The 6,705-nt window shown below is 36.8% G+C and overlaps 1 non-coding gene across 1 annotated transcript; it reads left to right on the forward strand.

Annotated features, from left to right (window-relative positions):
* Positions 1-3,991: 3,991 nt before the first annotated feature.
* On the forward strand, positions 3,992-4,099 carry LOC112746667 (small nucleolar RNA R71). Its single transcript, XR_003174538.1, has one exon. It is a non-coding gene; the product is annotated as a small nucleolar RNA R71 (small nucleolar RNA).
* Positions 4,100-6,705: the final 2,606 nt, after the last annotated feature.

Below are 6,705 nucleotides of genomic sequence, written 5' to 3' on the forward strand. Positions count from 1 at the left end.
AAAATAAAAATAAATAAATAAGCAAAAATAAAAAAAATATTTACAATAACCAATAATAAGGCACACGTTTGCAATTCCCCGGCAACGACGCCATTTTGACGTCGGGATTTTTGCCAGTAAAGAATGTCATAAAAACAGTCGCGTTGTAGATATAGTCTCTAAACCGACAAAAATCCCTTCGTACAAACGTTTTGGTTGTCACAAGTAATAAACCCCCTTGAAATTGATAACCGAGTATTCAAACCTCAGGTCGTCTTCTCAAGGAATTGCAGGGAAGTATGTTCTTATTATTGGTTATGAAGATTGTAAATTGGGGATTTTGAGAAATTTGGAGTTTGGGCAATGTGCACAGGTATATTTTCAAAGCAATAAAAATAAATAAATAACTATAAAATAAACTCTTGGCAAGGTATAAGAACCGGAAATCCTGTCCTCGTTATCCTTATCAGATGTGATGAGAATTGGATTTCAATCCCACTTAGTTAGGTCAAGTGGACTAATTAGCTTGATTCTCAAGTCCTAGTCAACTCCTGTGAAGAGACTAGTGTTTAGAGCAATCCTAGCTAAAGCAAAATCAGCCAATTTCAACCACCCCTGAGTTTGACAACTCAAGTGTTACCAATTATTTAACCAAAGCTAAAAAGGAAGAAAATATCTAAATTAAATTAAAAGCAAAGCAATCTTAAATCTGAAATACCTCAAATAATATTAATTAAGAAAATCATAACATGAATGTAGCATAAGCCAAATAGGCAACATAACTAATATAAGCATTAAAGTATCTGAACGTAAGAGATAAATATAAAGTAAAAGAACGTTGAACCTGGGATTGAGAGTCACTCCTAAAATTAAGAGAAATCCTAAATCCTAATCCTAAGAGAGAGGAGAGAACCTCTCTCTCTAAAAACTACATCTACTCCTAAAATTATGAATTATGAGAGCCTCCTATTGAATGGATGCAGTCCCCCACTTTATAGTCTGTAATCTGTATTTTCTGGGCCGCAAACTGGGTCAGAAACAGTCCAGAATTCGCTGGTTTCGGATTTTGCCACGCTGGTTTTTCGTCACTGCGACGCAGCCGCATGGATCACGCGGTCGCGTCACCTAGCGTCAAGGGAACTATATCATATTATATATCAAATCGAAGCTCCGGACGTTAACTTTCCAACGCAACTTGAACCGCATCGTTTGGACCTCTGTAGCTAAAGTTATAGCCGTTTGAGTGCGAAGAGGTCAGGCTGGACAGCTTAGCAATTTCTTCAACTTCTTGTATTCCTTCCACTTTTGCATGCTTCTTTTCCATCCTCCAAGCCATTGCTGCCCTGTAATCTCTGAAATCACTCAACACACATATGAAGGCATCTAATGGTAATAAGAGAGGATTAATATTAGCAATTATAAGTCCAAAGAAGCATGTTTTCAATCAAAGCACATAATTAAGAAGGTAAATGTAAAATCATGCAAATAGTATGAATAAGTGGGTAAAGAGTAGATAAAAACCACTCAATTGAGCACAAGATAAACCATGAAATAGTGGTTTATCAGTAAGGTTCAGCCATAAGGGTGGGTTTTGGGTGGGAAATTGATTTTGAATTTTGAAGGTAGGTGGGGTTTATGAGGTAGGTTTATGGGGAAGAGTGGATGGATGTCAGTGGTGATTGGTGAGGAGTTTTGGGGAATAGTGTTTATGGGATTGTGTGAAAGAGGGGTGAGAAGAAGTGAGTGGAGGTAGGTGGGGATCCTGTGGGGTCTACAGATCCTGAGGTGATCCTGTGGGGTCCACAGATCCTGAGGTGTTCAAGGATTTACAACCTTGCACCAAATTAGGCATGCAAAATGCCCTTGCACACAACTCTGGCCGTTCAGCGCCAGATTGGTGCTTGTTCTGGGCGTTGAACGCCCATTTGTTGCCCATTTCTGGCGTTGAACGCCAGAACCATGCTTGTTCTGGGCGTTCAGCGCCAGCTCTTCTCCAGGGTGCAATTCTGGCGTTCAAACACCCAGATGCTGCCCATTTTGGGTGTTCAGCGCCAGAACCATGCTCTGTTCTGGCGTTGAACGCCAGCCAGATGCTTCTTACTGGCGTTTAAACGCCAGTAAGGTCTTCCTCCAGGGTGTGATTTTTCTTCTGCTGTTTTTGATTCCGTTTTCAATTTTTATATTTATTTTGTGACTCCACATGATCATGAACCTAATAAAACATGAAAAACCATGAAAATAAAAATTAGATAAAAATTGGGTTGCCTCCCAACAAGCGCTTCTTTAATGTCAATAGCTTGACAGTGGGCTCTCATGGAGCCTCACAGATGTTCAGAGCATTGTTGAGACTCCCCAACACCAAACTTAGAGTTTGGATATGGGAGTTCAACACCAAACTTAGAGTTTGGTTGTGGCCTCTCAACACCAAACTTAGAGTTTGACTGTGGGGGCTCTGGTTGACTCTGTTTTGAGAGAAGCTTACTGTGCCTCTTTTCCATGTTTACAGAAGGATAACCTTGAGTTGTAAACTCAAGGGAGTCCTCATTCAATTGAAGACTAATTCACCTCTGTCAACATCAATCATAGCTCTTGCTATGGCTAGGAAAGGTCTTCCAAGGATGATGGATTCATCCTCATCCTTCCCAGTATCAAGGATTATGAAATCAGCAGGGATGTAAAGGCCTTCAACCTTTACTAACACGTCCTCTGCTTGTCCATAAGCCTGTTTTCTTGAATTGTCTGCCATGTCTAATGAGATTTTAGTAGCTTGCACCCCAAAGATTCCCAGTTTCTCTATTACAGAGAGGGGCATGAGGTTTATCCCTGAACTAAGGTCACACAGAGCCTTTTCAAAGATCATGTTGCCTATGGTACAAGGTATTACGAACTTTTCAGGATCCTGTTTCTTCTGAGGCAATGTCAGTTGATCCAGATCACTTAGTTCATTGGTGAACAAGGGAGGTTCATCTTCCCAAGTCTCAATACCAAATAATTTAGCATTCAGCTTCATGATTGCACCAAGGTACTTGGTAACTTGCTCTTCAGTAACATCCTCATTCTCTTCAGAAGATGAATACTCGTCAGAGCTCATGAAGGGCATAAGGAGGTTCAACGGAATCTCTATGGTCTCTAGATGAGTCTCAGATTCCTTAGGTTCCTCAGAGGGAAACTCCTTATTGATCACTGGACGTCCCAGGAGGTCTTCCTCACTGGGATTCACGTCCTTTCCTTCCTCTCCAGGTTCGGCCGTGTTGACTATGTCAATGGCCTTGCACTCTCCTTTTGGATTTTCTTCTGTATTGCTTGGGAGAGTACTAGGAGGGATTTTAGTGATCCTTTTACTCAGCTGGCCCATTTGTGCCTCCAAATTTCTAATGGAGGACCTTGTTTCATTCATGAAACTTACAGTGGCCTTAGATAGATCAGAGACTAAGTTTGCTAAATTAGAGGTATTTTGTTCAGAGTTCTCTGTCTGTTGTTGAGTGGATGATGGAAAAGGTTTACTATTGTTAAACCTATTTCTTCCACCATTATTAAAGCCTTGTTGAGGCTTTTGTTGATCCTTCCATGAGAGATTTGGGTGATTTATCCATGAGGGGTTATAGGTGTTTCCATAAGGTTCACCCATGTAATTCACCTCTGCTATTGCAGGGTTTTCAGGATCATAAGCTTCTTCTTCAGAAGATGCCTCTTGAATACTGTTGGATGCAGCTTGCATTCCATTCAGACTTTGAGAAATCATATTGACTTGCTGAGTCAATATTTTATTCTGAGCCAATATGGCATTCAGAGTATCAATTTCAAGAACTCCCTTCTTCATAGGCGTCCCATTACTCACAGGATTCCTCTAAGAAGTGTACATGAACTGGTTATTAGCAACCATGTCAATGAGTTCTTGAGCTTCTGCAGGCATTTTCTTTAAGTGAATGGATCCACCTGCAGAGGTATCCAATGACATTTTAGCTAATTCAGACAGACCATCATAGAATATGTCCAGGATGGTCCATTCTGAAAGCATGTCAGAAGGACACTTTTTGGTCAGTTCTTTGTATCTCTCCCAAGCTTCATAGAGGGATTCACCTTCTTTCTGTCTGAAGGTCTGAACATCCACTCTAAGCTTACTCAGCTTTTGAGGAGGAAAGAACTTGGCTAAGAAAGCCTTGACCAGCTTATCCCAAGAGTTCAGGCTATCTTTAGGTTGAGAGTCCAACCATATTCTAGCTCTGTCTCTCACAGCAAAAGAGAAAAGCATGAGCCTGTAGACTTCAGGATCTACTCCATTAGTCTTAACAGTATCACAGATCTGCAAGAATTCAGTTAAGAACTAAAAAGGATCTTCAGATGGAAGTCCATGAAACTTGCAATTCTGCTGCATCAGAGAAACTAATTGAGGTTTCAGCTCAAAATTGTTTGCTCCAATGGCAGGAATGGAGATGCTTCTTCCATGTAAATTGGAATTAGGTGTAGTAAAGTCACCAAGCATCCTCCTTACATTATTATTATTTTCGGCTGCCATCTCCTCTTCCTGTTCGAAAATTTCTGAAAGGTGCTTGCTGGATTGTTGTAATTTAGCCTCTCTTAGTTTCCTTTTCAGAGTCTTTTCAGGTTCTGGATTTGCTTCAACAAGAATGTTCTTGTCCTTGCTCCTGCTCATATGAAAAAGAGAGACAGAAAAATGATAATAGAGATCCTTTTTACCACAGGTATAGAGGTTCCCCTGTGTGAGTAGAAGAAAAAAAGAATGTAATGTAAAGAAAGAAACACAAGGGTAAGGAGAGCAGAGATGTGGGATGAAGAGAAGTGTTAGTAGATGAATAAACAAATAGAAGGAGATGAGAGAGAAGGAGAATTTTCGAAAATTATTTTTGAAAAAGAGTTAGTGATTTTCGAAAATAGTTTTTGAAAAAGGTTAGTAATTTTTCGAAAATTAAAATCAAAAATTAAAATAATTAGTTAATTAAAAAGAAATTTTGAAAAAGAGGGAAGATATTTTCGAAAATTAGAAAGAGAGAGTTAGTTAGGTAGTTTTGAAAAAGATAAGAAACAAACAAAAAGTTAGTTAGTTAGTTGAAACAAATTTGAAAATCAATTTTGAAAAGATAAGAAGATAAGAAGTTAGAAAAGATATTTTAAAATCAAATTTTTGAAAAAGATATGATTTTGAAAAAGATAAGATAGAAAGATATTTTTGAAAAGATATGATTGAAATTAGTTTTGAAAAAGATTTGATTTTAAAAATCACAATTAATGACTTGATTCACAAGAAATCACAAAATATGATTCTAGAATTTAAAGTTTGAATCTTTCTTAACAAGTAACAAACTTGAAATTTTTGAATCAAAACATTAATTGATGATGTTATTTTCAAAAATTAGGAGATAAAGATAAGAAAAAGATTTTTGAAAAATATTTTTAAAATTTTCGAAAATAACTAAGAAAAATGAAAAAGATTTGATTTTTGAAAAAGATTTTGAAAAAGATAAGATTTTTAAATTGAAAATTTGATTTGACTCATAAAAACAACTAGATTTTAAAAAGTTTTGAAAAAGTCAACTCAAATTTTTGAAATTTATGAGTGAAAAAGGGAAAGATATTTTTTTTTATTTTTGAATTTTTAATGATGAGAGGGAAAAATATGAAAAAGACTCAATGCATGAAAATTTTGGATCAAAACAATGAATGCATGCAAGATTGCTATGAATGTCAAGATGAACACCAAGAACACTTTGAATGTCAAGATGAACATCAAGAACTTATTTTTCATGTATAGACACTATGAATGCAAGAATGCATATGAAAAACAAGAAAAGACACAAAACATGAAAACATCAAGATCAAACAAGAAGACTTACCAAGAACAACTTGAAGATCATGAAGAACACTATGAATGCATGAATTTTTCTAAAAATGCAAGATGAATATGCAATTGACACCAAACTTTCAACTTGACTCAAGACTCAAACAAGAAACATGAAATATTTTTTATTTTTATGAAATTTTTTTATTTTTTTGGATTTTTGTATATTTTTTTTCGAAAAAAACATATAGGAAAAAGAAAATAAGGATTTCAAAATTTTTTAATATGAATTCCAGGAATCTTGTATTCTTAGTCTAAAGCTCGAATCCGAGGGTTAGGCATGGCTTAATAGCCAGCCAAGCTTTAGAAGATATAGGCAATTCCCTGACATGTGGAGGCCTCAATCTAAAAGAATTTAGACATGGCTTTACAGCCAGCCAGGCTTCAACATGCTTCATGAAACACTAGAATTCTTTCTTAAAAATTCTGAAATAATTTTCGAAAACAAAGGGAAAATTTTTGAAAATAAATATTTTTTTTTGTGAAAAGAAAACGAAAAGAAAGTTACCTAATCTGAGCAACACGATGAACTGTCAGTTGTCCAAACTCGAACAATCCCCGGCAACGGCACCAAAAACTTGGTGCACGAAATTGTGATCTCAGGCAACGGCGCCAGAAACTCTGTACGCACGTCTTAATAAATCGTTTTTCATTCACAACTTCGATACAACTAACCAGCAAGTGCACTGGGTCGTCCAAGTAATAAACCTTACGTGAGTAAGGGTCGATCCCACGGAGATTGTTGGTATGAAGCAAGCTATGGTCACCTTGTAAATCTCAGTCAGGCGGATATAAAATAGTTTTGGAGTTTTCGAACATAAATGATAAATAGATAGAAAATAAGGATAGAAACACTTATGTATATCATT

This window comes from Arachis hypogaea, chromosome 14 (genome assembly GCF_003086295.3).
Source record: "Arachis hypogaea cultivar Tifrunner chromosome 14, arahy.Tifrunner.gnm2.J5K5, whole genome shotgun sequence".
In the NCBI taxonomy this organism is placed as follows: Eukaryota; Viridiplantae; Streptophyta; class Magnoliopsida; order Fabales; family Fabaceae; genus Arachis; species Arachis hypogaea.